The sequence below is a fragment of the Pteropus medius genome, unplaced genomic scaffold, assembly GCF_902729225.1.
Source record: "Pteropus medius unplaced genomic scaffold, Ma_sr-lr_union100, whole genome shotgun sequence".
Taxonomy (NCBI): domain Eukaryota; kingdom Metazoa; phylum Chordata; class Mammalia; order Chiroptera; family Pteropodidae; genus Pteropus; species Pteropus medius.
The window spans coordinates 4,976,488-4,993,355 of NW_024350325.1; the positions used below are offsets into that span (position 1 = coordinate 4,976,488).

General features: G+C 30.9%; 1 protein-coding gene and 1 non-coding gene across 2 annotated transcripts in view; both read left to right on the forward strand.

Annotated features, from left to right (window-relative positions):
• SGCZ (sarcoglycan zeta) overlaps positions 1-16,868 on the forward strand; it is a 541,352-nt gene that overhangs the window by 301,692 nt on the left and 222,792 nt on the right. The window lies entirely within an intron of this gene.
• On the forward strand, positions 12,226-12,330 carry LOC120583923 (U6 spliceosomal RNA). The gene has a single exon (XR_005647898.1). It is a non-coding gene; the product is annotated as a U6 spliceosomal RNA (small nuclear RNA).

Sequence of the window (16,868 nt, forward strand, 5' to 3'; positions counted from 1 at the left end):
CCATGAACGGTGCACCAGGGTTGCCTTTTCTCCACATGTTCACCAACACTTGTCATTTGTTGATTTATTGATGATAGTCATTCTGACAGGTATGAGGTGACATTTCATTGTGGTTTTAATTTGCATTTCTCTTATGATTAGTGCCATTGAGCAATAAACCCATGTCTGGATGTTTCAATTAATCTATGACAAAGGAGGCAAGAATATATAATGGGATAAAGACAGTCTAGTCAACAAATGATGTTGAGAAAACTGGACAGATACATGCAAAAAAAAAAAGTGAAACTAGACTATCTTCTTACACCATATATAAGAATAAACTCAAAATAGGTTAAAAACTTAAATGTGAGACCCAAAACCATAAAACTCCTAGAAGAAAACATAGACTGTAAACTCTCTGATATTGCTCTTAGTAATATTTTTTTTCTGATATATCTCCTCAGCTAAGGGAAACAATATATTAAAAAATAAATGAGACTACATTAAACTAAAAAGTTTCTACCTAGCAAAGGAAATTATCAACAAAACAAAAAGACGACCTACTGAATGGGAGAAGATATTCTCCAATGATACATCCAAAAAGAGGTTAATATCCAAAAACTCACACAACTTAACACCAAAAAAAAAAAACCAATCCAATTAAAAAATGGACAGAAGAGCTGAATAAACATTTCTCCAATGAAAACACAGAAAGCCAATAGACATATGAAAAGATGCTCGATGTCATTGTTATTTTAAAAATATATAAAATTTTAGAGCTTTTTACGTTGGAAATAAAATAATTTTTTTATTAAATGTCCTTGCCTAGTCTTTTCAATCGTTATTTTACAAACTAAGCTGTGATAAAGTGTACATACATATATGCACACATATGCACTACTCTCAAAAAAAAACAATCGATAGATTTAATTAATTAATTTGATAGAGTCAAATCTGGAGTGCAGGAATAATAGAAATAATTTTTGAAATACAGCTAAACCTCCACTAAGTAATGTGGCTAGATCTCAAATTCCTATTTTTAAATTGTTCATTTTTTCATAAATATTTATTCTAAGTCCACTGTATGTTAGATACAAGATTAGGGCCAAAGAATATCAAGATAAATAAAACTAGATGTTATAAGAGCATGTCCCATCATCAGAAGTAATGTCAGGACAGTATGGTAAGACCAAAAACCGAAGACATTCCACAGTGCCAAGAAATTTTGTGTTATCTTCTGTCTTATTTCCTAGGTTATATAGGTTGACTGTCTTTAAATTTGTTTTCTAATGTTTGAATGTTTCCTATTGTTTGCCCCTATATTAGTTGCAATCTATAAGAAACAACGCAGCATAATGCAGTGATTGGCAGAGAATTCTTGGTCAGTTGAAAGAGGAATCATTAGTACAAGATATAGGTTCAGATTCAACAGACTGTGGTTTAGCACTATGTTAACATTTTCTAATTCTTACATAAATTTCATTCTAGACTGTGTTAAAACTAACACTCTTGAAATTTGTAATTCGGCCAAACAGTTATTTGGTTTCAGTCAGTGTTATCAGACTTCAGGTTTTTGTTGTTTTTAGGTGCTGTTTCCACATGGTCTGAGTATATTCTAGGACATTAGAAAACTGTTTAATATACTTTTAAAATGCGCGTGTTATTTTTTTTTCTGCTAGATTGTAAGGAGATTTGGTAATTTGACTATTTCTTGGCCATTGAAACTTGGGCAAAGGTGTAATGGGCCATACCCTGTGTCTTAGAATTTATTAGAGAATTATACTAGGGCTCGGTTTCTTTGAACACTCCAATTTCACTGCACACTTGGGATTAACTAAATTTTCATTATTACATATATTAAGAGATTGTTTATTCTCAGTCACACTACCCTGGTTACTAATAAATGCCTTAAAAACTATTTTCCCAACTGCGTTTATTAGATTTCATTCTATCCTTCAATTGGTTTATTTGTATTTTTAGAAAATAGCAATACAATAAAATTGCTTTTACTGGCATAGTCTTGTTCAGTTTAGACTCAAGGAAATCTATAATCAATTTACTGTTATTATCTTTTTAGTTTAATCAATATTAGTGCATTCTGGTTTTAGAATGACAATTGATTAAATCTGATGCTTCACAATTCACAAATCAAATAAAAACATTATAATGGCTTTTAAAATCTCATACTATAATCGTTATTTGGTATTTTTTGTAAATGAGTATTAATAAAGTGTTTATTCCTGTTTTCCAATTTATTTTTATACTCTTTAAATTATAATTAGAGCAGACTACCCAAACAGTAGCCCAGGGAGAGCAAATTTTGATCACAAATAATCAACATTAATGAACTTAAAGTCAATTAAAACAATTGGCAAAAGGATATAGAATATTATTCTCAACAAACTAATTTAAATAAGTAGCAAATGATTAGAAGTTTTCAACTTCTGTATTACATATAGATCATTTCAAAAAAATAATTTTTACATAATCAAACACATTATAGTAAAGATGTTACTGACCATTTTGCAAGTGTTTATACATCTTTTTGATCTATGGTTACATAGATTTCATTCTTCTTTAAATGTAAATAAATGTTTTGTACTTAATCAAGTATATAAAACAAAGAACATTTATTTTAATAATCAGTGAGTAGATTAAATTGCTATTTAGTAGTAGAAGCTTGAATGTTGAATGAATGAATGAGTGAGTGATCTTTCACTCATACTTTTAGCTTTTCCACTCACTCTCCCTTTTCTCTAAATGTCCTTTTTTTTCAATTCTAGTGAGCAAGTAAGAAATGAGCAAAGACTTACTGTTCTGCATTTCTTTGCAAAATGGAGAATTTTTTAAAAGGCCAAAAACAAAAGGCTAAAGAAAGAAGTGCCTAACAGGAATGACTGAGAGACAGTTTCTTCTTTAAAACCTATGAGCTGAGATTATCCATTTTCTCCACCTAAATCCAGTGAGGTTTATAAAATCTATTCAACCACCTGTGTGGAAGATTTTCATAAGGTGATGAAATTTCGTAGAGGGCATTGTCATTTAAAGACATTATGATACAGAAGGACTCTTCATGAAATTAATATTTTCAGGTCATTTTTCTGACTTTATAGCTGTTTTGTGCATAATTTAATAATAACATTTTATTGACATATATGATGAATTGATGCTCCTATCTATGATTTATTTGATACTGGGTCCTTGGATAGAAATGTACCTTTAAACGAGAGTATAATTTCAAAAATAAAACTATGATCTCTTACATACTATGCTCTTTGAAATATGCTATGAATAAATTACAGAACTGATATTTTGACAGAGTTTATTTCTGAGATAAAGTCAATACTGAATTTTAACTGTATTTCACTAGTTTTGTTAATTTTTAACTGATTGTATCAAAATTAGTCTCTAGTTTACTATATGATCATTTTGTTTATTGTAACTTTTCATTTTGAAATAGTCTGACTCACAAGAATTTGTAAAAATAGTACAAAATCTCCATATAGCTTTCATACAGCTTCTGCCAATATTTTTTAACCATCTTACTGCTTAGCCTTAGTTCATGAATTTTTCTCTCCCCTAGATTATTATGATGTTATTTAATTCATCACATTAAGATTTTTTATATTCCTAGACCATCCGTAAAATGTCCCAGGAAGCATATTGAAATTCCCTTGTCACTGTAAACTTATCTTAAAGAAATTTAGAGCAGTCCTGAAAACATTGAATGATCTAATGATAGTTTTAAATTAAAAACTATTAAGTGAGTTATATAATTCTAATTGATTGTATTTTCTTTTTCAGCAATATGATTATTACTTAATACTGAAAAACAAGCTTACACTAGTAAAACAAGTTACACTAGTATTTTTTTCCTTCATCTGTAAGTAATATTTATTTGGTAAATGGAATAATTTTAATTACAGCTCAGGCAGAGAGAGAATACATTATTAATTATGTGATAACCATGATTCATTTTTCTACCAAATGTATTGTTTTTCTTTATGACCTACTCACTGCATTGACTTTACTAAAATTATTATTAGATGCATGCCAACATAATTAAGTTTATTAAATTAATATTAATTTTTAGAAAAATTTTTTTTCTTTACTCATTAAAATACATTAAACATTTTTCAATCCACAGAGATTGCTTAATTTTAAAAATATTTTAAAAAGTAAATAATTTGTTATTTTAATAATGTTTCTTGAGCTCTAACCAAACAGTCTGTATTGCTTTAGGTGAATCAATTATTTGTTTAGTCACCAACAGCACAATTAGTGAATTAAAAGTGCCTAAGATTAGGTACAAATTATTGAATGAAATTTAGACACCAAATTTTAATGCAAATCACGGAATATTGCTGAGAAAAACCTAAAAAGTTACAAAGATTTTACTGAAGAAATATGATATACTATTATTACTTTATTGATTTAACTTTATGTGTAAAATAACTAAGAAAAGTTATGTTCATTTTATAAGCTAAATTTCTTCCCTGAGGATTCAGTGATAGATGGCCTGAGAAAAACATTTCAGAATTTCAGTGGCTGTCAATAATATCAGCTTCAAATATTCAATATTCTGTAATATACACTGGATATTGGAAAAGGTATAAAAGTTGTACTTTCATTCAATGAGCTTATACTCCCACTTGAAAATGGCAGACATTGAATTGTATACATTGAATCTTAATATCCTTTTGCCTCCCACCAACACAAATAGTCAGATTTTAAATAAAGGCTACTACTCTCTTGTGTATGTGTGGTAATTAGCTCTTTGCTTAACAATCTCTTGTACTAGAAGAGTGAGCACCTTAGAAATAAAACTCCTTATTTATTTTGCCATTACTGCAAAGTGGCCCTCATGTATTAGATAATCAATAAGTATTTATTGATTGATTGGATAAAGGAAAAACAAAGGAAGGAAGGAAAGCAAATGCATGGTTGTTCTTCTTAGGAACTTTTAAGTATAAGAGAAAAGTCACTCATCTCATCTCAAATATTAAACAATTCAAGAGTATGTAGGCAGTCAGGAATGAAACAGCTCTTGTAAGCAGCTTCTTTTGTCTTTTACATGGGCTTCTAACTATCTCTGCTTCTCTCTAAGCACTTGCTTCACTCCCCGCTCTCAACCAACTAGCTTTTCTCTGCTCCCTCATAATTTCTTCTACCTTGTAACTTCGACTTTCATCTGTCACGTTAAGACTTCTCTGGTCTCAACATGTCAACTACAGTTTCCAACTGATTGGTTAGATTCTCTCAGCATGTATTTGGAACAATGTAGCCAAGCTCACATTTGTCTTACTAAGCTATTAAATTTGCTGTTGCATTGCTTATCGATTTAAACACACACACACACACACACATGCACAATATACACCTGCACGTGCATACACACACATACATACCAAATTTGCATTGTAAGTCATGTCATGGTTGGTTTCCTCTTATATTTTTCTACAGTACCGTTTCCTATGAAGGGGAGGCTCTTCCACTTTCTCTCAAAGTTTAACAACTGCAAGCTCTCCTTGTCTTATCTCAAATTCTTTCAAAATGCTACAATTTTAAAATACTGAGCCAATTCAAGGTCAGCCTCATTCACCCACTGAGGTAATATTTAGCATTATCGTAGAGGTAACAGGTAATTACTCTGTTGTATCCTTTTTCTACTTATCTACTGAAGACTGCTAATACTCCAGGTAGCTTAACTTAAAAAATTACTCTAGCAAACTTCTACTGCTTTAAAATAAATACTCTTGCAATGGAAATTTTATTTTTTCAAATTCTGGGCACAAATAATTTTTTTCTGCATAATCTGGACACCTCTGTGATTTTTAGTACTGTACCTTGAACACAGAAATATTTGGGTTCCCATGGTCCTCATATAATAACATTCAGGTATTTCCACAACATTGTCAATAGATTCTTTAAATTTTAACTAAAAAATTACCTGGTAAGTTCTATAACATGTATTGTTTGCTAGAGGAAAAAATTTTTCTATTGAAACCACTAATTACTTTTATGTTTGCTTATTTGCATGATAAAATTAGCTCTGTTTTAAATACCTTAAATTTTAATTGCAATATCTATTCAATTAAAGCTGGTTTCACAGGGCCTCGTAAGTTCTTCCTTATGGATCCGAATACCTTCTAAGATTGTTTAAACTTTAGCTACTTCATATATGATAGTGTCAAATGCATTAATGAAATTAGAATCTAGCAGCTATAAGTTAGAGTGCTTAGAAGGTTCAAATATGGTTAGAATATGAGTGTGAGAGGTAATAAGCTATTAGAAAAGGAGGCAATATTTTGAATTAGAGAGTAGAAAAGAGGCAAATCTATTGATTGACATATATTAGATTCCTTTTCTTTATCTTTGTGTCTATTCTTCATAACTATTAGGGTTATTTCAGGATTCTTATATTCTTGGGGGTCTCTAGACTATCATCTACTTTGGAATCTCAGGTCTTAACTATACACATATAGTAGAACTTCACTTATCTTTATTGTCAAAAAATGGATTTTTCTACATAAGTGAATTTTCTTGATAGTGCTGTTACCACTCAGGTACTATTAAAATTATTCTTGATAAAAAGTATTTTAAACTATAGAGTTTCAATATAGTTTACTTTTCAATGACACATTTTCATTATTAAATATTCAATAGTGAACCATATTGTATTACATTTGTATGTCAACCTTATTGTCCCATCAAAGAAGTCACAAGAGTACTTCTATATTTGATACATTTAAATAATATTTGCTAAATGCCAGACATTTAAGAATGCTTTGAAAAGCGAATGTGGAGGCCAAAATGTTCAGAAAATATTTGATCAGTTCAACAAACTGATAATAAATAAGGTCAAGCAGAGTCAGGTGATTCTTCTTTATGAAAAAGAATAAATGAATCTTTATATTAGAAATAATAGTGTTATCGTTCATTTGTTGAATGATCTGCGAGCAGGCCGTATGTTATAAATAAATAATAGACATTAGATTACTTATATTTTGGGACTGATTAAAAGAAAAAGTATTACTGAGTTTTTAGGTTAATAAAATATATTATTTTATCTTCACAATTATTTTTCCTCAGATTTCTTAAGTACAGGCATGTAATTTTTATGATTTCAAATGATCATAATAACAAAATATGAAAATGAATATTTTTGTATACCAGCAAATGTAGACATATTTATTTAGTATCTTTCAGATTAAGCCTTTTGCAGTTAAGGATATTTAAATATTTAAATGTGTTTATGTGTAGAAAACCTAAAATCAGGCATTGTCTATTATGTAGCACTTCTACATTCTAAATTATAAAATATTTGTTCTTTACTCTTCCTGACAGGAAACACATAGATTCAGTTTCAAAGTGCACTAAAAATTTTAGAAATGTTTCTACAAAGTGGCACTAATACATTTAAATTTGATTATTGTCTGCAATAAAGATGACATTAAAAGAATGCTTAAAGAGTTGGATTCAAAATGTTTATCACAGCCTCCAGAGAATTTCAAGAAGATAGTTATACAATAGTTGCTAAAAATGTGCTTTTGTCCCTTACCATTCAGATCTCGCGAGACAAAAATATTAAGGCAAAAGCTAGGGAATTTATCTTTTGGTAATATGAGCATATTACCATTAAACCTCTCCATTGTATACCTCAGTGCCTCATATGTGGGTCTGATGATATAAAGAACAATCCTAGATGAAGGCTAAGGCATCTTAGTGAAGTTCTCTACCAAACTGATTGAAGCTGACAGGCTCGTGCTGTTTGCAAAGAAAACTTCATGGAGAGTTAGAAACAGATGCTGAACAATATGGCACATTTGATTTCATGCTGCTCATGCATGCCAGCCCCTGGCAGTCTTTATGAGGTCAGAGGATTAGTAAAATTGTAGTCAGCAGGAATACAGGGTATATAAGGAGAAGGAGCCAAGCAGGTGTGCTGAGATGAGTTAGGTGTGGGTTTTCCTCAGGTGTGTCTTACGTGCCCTTCAGCATATGGCTGAAGGATCAGAAGGGAAAAAGCTAATGCTCAAATCAATTCAAGTATTGCCACTAATTAGATCTTTATACACGTTAAATATAAACATATATGTTATATACATATACTTAGGACTAAACATATGCTGTTCTCAATTTTAATGTTTCTTTAAAAAAATAGATACAGACAACGATTTAGTGGTTACCAGAGGGAAAGAGAGGAGGGGGAGAAGTAGATAAGGGTAAAGAGCATCAATATATAGTGACGGAAGGAAATTTAACTTTGGGTGGTAAACACACAAGTGCCATATACATATGACAACATTATTGAATTGTACACTTGAAACCTATGTAATTTTATTAATCAGTGTCACCTTAATATATTTCATTTAAAAATCTAAATTTTGACGATCATTTATAAATATATATCATATAAACTAATAAAATATTTTGATGACAAATAATTCAATTATGATTATAAGCCATTTCGTTTCAGATGGTTCTGGTTTTCTTGGTCTCAGTTTATTCTATATATCTGTCTCTATTAAAGTAAGTTTATGTCTAGTCTTTATTCTCAACCATAAATAATTATACTAATTTTTACAAACAATGATAGCCATACTCACTCATAACTATGTCTGAATTGTCTTAGATTTATTGAACAGTTTCTAAGTAACTGATGGCTAGAGTTTTATTATTTTACAGTATTCGAGCTTCTGAAATATTTTGAAAAATTCAGTTCTATATGGATCAAAATTTAAATGTCACTGATACATGATTCACTCAGATATATTCTCCAAGATGAGCTATTAAAGTGAAATGCCAAAGAGTTGCCCTAATACACCAATTTATAATCTGTATCACAGCACTTGGTAATTAGACTGAGCACATGGTAAAAATAAGTACTTTATTTCTTGACTTCTTTTCTCTAAGATGTTTCTTACTGGCAGTAACCTAAAATATATATTTCAAGCAAAGTAAAATGAACAAAAATAGATATAAAGTTAAAAGACATCCATATTAATATCAGCTTTGCTTTATTTAGCAAAGGATATAATCAACTCATGTTTTAGAATCTTACAACTCTTTTTTTAAGAGAAAGTACCTAAATTCTTTAAAGACCTAAGAGCACTTTTAAGGGAATTACTAATAGAGTTTCCTGTCATTAGTTAGATAGCTTAGCTCTCAGATAACCTTAGAAATCTCTGTACACTCTCCTCAGTTGAATACTCTAATAATTTACAGAAATACGTAGTTCCCTAAGATATACATGGTTTCTTTTCCCTTAAAAGCACTTTTGATCCAGTGGAGGGTGCATGTGTATGTCTGTGTATCTCTATGTCTGCATGTGTGCATATGTGTTCTTGCATTGTAATATGTGTCTTTTGGGGAGTGAACATTAAAGATTTGGAGGAAATTGAATCATGAACAGTGAGCATTCCCACATACTCTCTATAAGAAGTATACCAAGAGTGGTCAAAAAAAGTTAAACCAAGTAAACAAAATGGACATTAATTAATTTTTAGTGCTGGACAGGAAGGAAATCTTCAAGGTCAAGTAAAATGAAGAAATATAAGCAAAGTGAGGTAGATTTACAAATTGAATAGAATGAATCAGGAATACTTTGAATATTTTAAATATCTTATAAATGTGATATACAAATAGAAATTATGATGTTTTCAATTGATTCAAAACAGTATTTAAGATTTGAGCTAGTAGAACAGGCCTACTAATAAGCTTCTAATTCCATTATTCTGGCTCAGGAAAGGCTTGTTAAAAGGAATGGTTTTATTTGGTTCGTTTGTTTGATGATGATGACCTCAAAAGACCTTAACAGAGCTTAACTGAGAATCTGGAACATTAAATTAAAAGATTTGATTTTTTTTAAAAAATGGTTTGTGTATCTTTCTGTTATGGCATGGATTAAAAAAAAAAAAAAAATCCATCGACTTCCTGAACTGTTTTCTAGAACAGAGTGTGATGCGTAAGCGTCATTCAATAAATGTTTGTTGGATGATCAAATCAATACCTCGACTCCACTGATTTTAATTTCGTATGAAAACTACTGAGCGCTTATACTCATAGAGGGATGGAAGAGAAGAGGAATGTTAGGGGAAAGATTGAGACTAAGAGGATGAGATCAGCAGGCTTCATTTTGCAGTTTATTTCCTACTGTGTCACCAAGCTCCATTTCTGAGTCAAATAAAACCTGCTTTGAAGCACTTAACATCATGCTAAAAAGTAAAATAATAATTTAAAAAACCTGGTATTTTCTAAGTAGAAGATGGAAGGCTGAAAATATTCTGTATTTCCATACTATAATAAATAACATTATGATACACAGAAGACATATACATTTATAAACAGTTACATTTATATAAAATGTAGATAAAGTTAATTAGCTAGATGTAAGACAAAGGTCAGTGATCAAGCAGGTGTGGCTGTGCGATCCAATCAAATGTGTTTGTTATACCTTAAAAGTCTCATAAAATGCCAATTTCAAGTATTTTCTCTAGTTTCTAATACTTTGTTTCCACCATATTATTGTTTTCTAGTACATATGTTTTGTGTATAATAAAAATACAGGTAATTAATCTGCTCCCCTTTTCCTACCTTCTATTCCCACTCTTTACTGCCATTTACACACACACACACACACACACACGCGCGCGCGCGCTCTCTCTCTCTCTCTCTCTCTCACCAAAATTCAGATGATTCCGATGGACAAATGGAGTCTTTGAGACAAGCAGTTAATTTAGATTTGTAAAAGTGCCATGCCAGTAAAAATTATATTTGTAATCCTGTTAGTAAGAAAGATCTTGCTTAATTTTTTGAAGAGACTGTTTTATATCTAGTTCATAATTTTGTGGCCACTGAAACAGATTTGTCCACCCATAGGTACTGTGAACATTATAATAGTTTAAAATGTTGAAGTTTTACAAGTCATTGTTCTCTTTCTAATTTTTTAACAACCATTACTTGTTATAAAATTGCTTTGTTTAATCTAATTTGCTGATAATGAATATTTATATAAAATGAAAATTCTACAAGAATTTATAATGCTTTTTCATGCTTAATAAAATGATAAGTCCAAAAGAACTGATGTGTTCTGTAAAACTGAATTACTTTCTAGGCAGTTCCATTGGTTTGTAGTATTTTATCTTTGCATTAAAAAATGTTTAATGACTAGTTCACAAAAAATTTAGAAGATGTCACTGCATCCATGAGTAACAAAGAATAAATCCCTAGAAATTAATTTTGAGTTACATGTCAAAAAAAATTTACACCGGATGGAGTTAAAACAGGTAAGAAAGACTTTATTCAGGACTACTGTGATAAGGGTCAAGATTATTAAAATAGAGGCAAGAAGTTGAACTCAACTCTCTTGAAACAAAAGATGGGAGAGTTTTTTATACTTTAAGAGGAACTAGTGGAATCCTATAAAGGACATTAAGAAAATTTAATTAGGCCAGATGTGTTCTCTAATCGGTGTTTATGGAAATGAGGCTCCTACCTTCTCACAGAAACTGGGAGATAAGGGTGCTGTCTTTCTTCAGGATTATATTACACAGGGGGTGGCTACCAGGTCCTTAAGAAAGACCTTCCTGGGTTGTAAAGTAGCAAAGGTCTTCCAGAAGATCTGCACATCAAAAGGACAAAAATCATTTATAATTTATAAGTTTTCTAAAGTAAATGCCCTAAGAAAAGGGGTTTGGAGTCAGGAAAAAAACATGTTTAAAGTTTAGTCAAGCTGAGAGAAAACTTTAAATTGTCTTTGTCATGAGCAATAAACTAAAACCAGTTTATTTTAAATATGATACTGAGATATGGAATAGCATTTCAGATTTTTATTCCAAATACATCGTAGGACAAATATTAATACATCAGCCTTTAGATTCTAAAAACAGGATAAAAATGTCTTATTAAGAGCATCAAAGAACAGATGAGATAGTAGTAAATAACTAGGTTGTGATATTGGAAAGAACCAGAAGCCAGAAAGTAGCATTTAGATATCTTTTCATGTTGGGGTATTTGCCTCTCTAGAGGAAGCAACTGAAAAGCTAAGCTGCATATTCAAGAGCCTTATGTGCATGGAGATGGGGTGGGGTTGTTTTTCAAAGCCTGTTAAGAGTGAGGACCCTGGTTAATTATCCAGGTAGTCTTGGGAACCCAAAGGACTGCCTTCTAGCCAAAAGGATAAACCAGAATTTAACCTGTCATAACACACTGTTGTGTGGAAACTCCATTAAAAATAGTATTAAGATGTTGTCTTGGGCAATATATATACTAAAATTGGAATGATACAGATAAGATTAGAATGGCCCCTCACGTGATGACATGAGAATTTGTGATGCATTCCATTTTTAAGAAAAATATATATTATTAAAATGGGTCTGAGACTATTAGTTACCCCAGTCCCTGGCAAAAGAAAATTCTCTCCAGGGTAAGATGACATCAGCTGAGGACTCAATCTAGGTTTTAAACCATCTCTAAGTAGAGTTTTGCCCCTGGAAAATATAATTGAAATAAATTGTCACTAAACAGAAGAGCAATGGTTTGAAAAAATCAACATTTCAAACTCAAACCCTTAGAATATGGAAGAAACTGACAAAGTATTAATCAGCATATTTTGGTGACAACAAAATAAACAAAAAAGCTAATATTCTAGTATCTATATTGTTGCACAAAGTATTATACTTTGCTCTCTTTAATTTGTCCCACAATACTATAATCCTCATTGCTAAAAAATATTGTAAATTTTAAAAAGTCAACAATTCTGAGCACATTTTAGTATTCCTTGATTACAATTTGTTTTATATTTTTATTTAGGGTAAAAATAAGAAAGCTTTTACAATTACCTTAGAAAATTGAGGTGGAATATAGCTAACAGTGTAAAAGTGGGCCCTTAAGAAATCTCTATATTTCATCTAGTTTTCTACTGTAATACAGCTAAGCTAAGAGAAAGAACAATTTGGATAACCTAATAGGGGCAAATGATTCAATCGTCTAACCAGACACCTTGGGGAATTAAAAATGAGAGCGTAAACTTGGTCTCAAATTTGGGTTCAATTCTTCAGGGTCATCCCTAGCATGAACATGTCATTGATCCAATTGTGATATGTAAGTGCAACATGTATTTCATACAACATGGCCCCTAACTGGTAGAAACTGCTTCATCATATGCTCTATGAAGTGGCAATCTATTCCAGTGTGAAAAGAGAAACTGGATCTGTTGGGCTCAATGAGAGATTCATGCTGATACTTTTGGCTCTGCATGATTTTCACCTTAATAAATAACTTTAAAATTTAATCACTCCATAAGAAGTGCAGTTAATTCATAGTTACCTATGAGTGACTTCTATTATAGTATCTCAAAATAATACTTGATCTTTATTATTTAATGGTTATATTACTTAGGACAGACTAAGCTGCTTTAGCATCAAGAGGCCAAAAGATAGTGTCTTAATAAGATGATCATTTATTTCCCTCTGGAGTAATAGTACAGAGGTGAGGGATCCAATGCTTGTGGGAGGCTCTGTGCCATGTGTGTTCTCCCAGACACCCTAAATGGCTGGTCTTTAGTACCATGTTCAGTAAATAACCTCCATATCTGATTGCAGTCCTACCATGTTCCAGACAACTTCAAATGCAAGAGGAAGTCTAGGACAAGTTTGTTCTCTAAAATGGTGACCTATAAGTAGTGAGAATGAATCATTTGTTGACCAAATCAGGACAGTTTTGAGGATAAAAGGGATGCTAACTTACCTAGTTTTTGGAAAATATTATTTATTAACTGACAAATTGGTTTTATTATACATCTGAAAAAACAGTTCCATTCAAAATATAAATTACTTTTTAAAAATAGCTTAAGTTCACGTGCCTGCTGTGAAAGGAAGGAAGGTGTTGATTGCCTTGTACCCAGAAAGACTGAGGAAAAAAAAAAATACAGGTTATCTTTTGGGTATAAGTATCTGTTAAATTGAAAACCTTATTCACTGTGTCCTCACAGGAGTTCACACACAAGAGATGACACCAAGGAGAAGTCGGAAGTGCAAAATGGAGGGACTACTTGAATTCAACTATCAATAATAATGGTTAAAAATGAAAAATGTGGAGAAAAATGCTAAACTAGATAGGAAATATAATGATGTATAGGATTATGTATTCTTTAGTTAGATGGCCATGAAGCCAGCTAAATCTCAAAGAACAAGGTGATAGTAACTCCCCTATAAATTGCTAGCCTCTGTTTTAGTGACTAAAGTGGTTTTTATGCTTCCATGTTTTAACTAGTGATTTCTAGCTCTTTAAACATATAAATAAAACAAAATATTTATAAAGTGTAAGCAAAAGATTGTCATTTCAGAATAAAACTGTCTAGGTTCTCCTTCCTGTGGTGTGGTACCAAGGTGTTTCCTGGAAGAAATCAGACAGTTGTGGTCTCACATTGTTTCCTGTCTCACCTAGAGACAAACAGTCCTTAACTGCCCATTGTTGAATGTTTAAAAATAGTTGTTTCATATTTTTAGTGTAGTTTTTTAGTTGTTTATGGTGGCAGGGCTAGTCCAGAATCGGTTATTATCTCGTGATCAAAAGTGAAACTTCTTATTGACCAACCATTTATATTTTTTAATTGATATTTTAATTTTATTACTGAACAGTAATAAATTGTCCCTGTGTAAAATTCAAAAATTAAATAATATATTATGAAAAAATTTCTCCTGTTTTGCCAGAGGCATTCAGTACTAAAAAATTTTTGTGTATTCTACTATAATTATTACATATATTTATAATATAAAACACAATAAACTCAGTCATAATGTGATTGCAGGGTCTAAAAAAATTCAATAACATAAAATGTTGGGTCACATTTATTGTAAGATTAAAAACAAATATTTTTCTTTTAGTCTAGCACTGTCACAAAAATCACAAAACTAATCATTGTGAAACTTATATTGTGCATTACTGACCAAATTGATTACACCTTAGTGGATCATGAGGTCTTTTCTAGATGTCATATAGTTGCAATGCTACTAAATATAGTATGTAGCCTTTTTATATTAGCTTTTTTACCGGTAATATGCATTTAAGATTCTTCTATGTCTTTTTATGGCTTGATGTTCTTTTTAGCACTGAATATAATTCATTTTCTGGATAGTCCACTATTTACTTACCTACACATACCGAAAGGCATCTTGGTTGCTTCTAAGTTTTCGCAATTATAATTAAAGTTGCTATAAACATCCACATGCAGGTTTTTGTGTGAATATAAATTCTCAATTCCTTTGGGTAAATACCAAAGACCACGATTGCTGGATCGCATAGTAAAAGTATGTTCAGTTTTGTAAGAAACCTACAAACTATCTTCCAAAATGACTGTACCATATTGTATTCCCACCAGCACTGGATGAGAGATTCTGTTGTTTCATAGGCTCAGCAACATTTAGTGGTGTCTGCCCTTCATTTTCATCAGGTTCCATATCAATTGTTTTTATTCACGTATACTTAAAACAACTATCTTCAACTCATCTCCTAACCTTCTTTTATGAACAAAGTTGAGTTTCTTGAAATCTAAAAAACTCCAAGAAAAAAAGTAAAATAGATAAAAGGGTTAACCATATATTAAGAGCTATAAGTTTCATAGTAAAGGAATGACACTAAATTCATGACGATTTGGAACCTCATTAGCTGGACATATTCCAATAGCTGAAGAAGAGGTATGATATTTCATTATATATTTTCTACATTTCCTTTTCTTTTAAATTTTTTAATGTGTTGTGAAAATTAAAGAAGTTCAAAAAATTGCTTATATGTTTAAAAATTTAGGAAATGTTGACCTAACATTTTTACAGTTGTTAAACCAGAGTAGATTTAGCTAAACAAAACCATTTATTACATATTGTTTTAGACAGGTTTAGTAGATGATAAACTTCCAAAGGAGAATAAAATAGTGTAAAACTACCGTAAGGTATATCTAATAAAAATAAGATAATTGTATAATTTCTACTACCTAAACTCAATTTAGAATACTAATATGGTAATAAAAATCACTAGTATGTAAAACAACCCACAGTGGTAAAAAGCATAAAAACATAGGTAGTAAATTTCAATGATGAATGTTAATATTCGTTAATGAGCTCATAAAATCAAATGCTTAAAACTAAAGTACTTCAGTATCTCAAAGTTTGTTCTAAAGGTTTTTGCCAGCAGGTTTGGGCTTTTTTTTATTAACAACATGCAAAAATAATATATCAAGGGGTATTCATGTAAGTAATTTTATAGAAAGATATTTTGTGAATTTAAATATTAATAATAAGTTTACAGTTATTAGTGTAAATTATTTACAGAAGTGAAAAGAAATAAAGTACACTTAAAAGGAAGGACATATATAAAGCAGAATAAATCTAATATAGCCAAATCATAAATTGGAGGAAGAATATTTGTCACTAGCAGTAGTTCTTCAGAGATTTCCTAAAGGTAACAAAATATGTGTGTTCTGTCTTAGGTAGGATCAATCTGCTTACATATATATATATTATGTGTAATATATAAATTACATATACTATATATATATATTACATATTTTTTTTACATATATATACTTAAAAGCTTATTTAGGGGAATATAAAAGTTCATTGAAGAATAGATGAGTTTCTGCCTCCTTGGAAGTACGTAGTTTGAGGACTGATTCTTCAAGCCAGTGAGGCACAATGAAAAACTATGATTGTAGGAGTCACACAAGACTGGATTTTACTCCTTGCTTGGCCATTTAACTATATCAGACTCTGGCAAGTAACTTAACTGTCACAACTCCATCCTGTCATCTGAAAGTGGAGATATTAATCACTGCTTCGCCAAGTTGTAAGAATCGATGTGTTAGGGTTCATAATGCTATTGCTTCAAGGTTT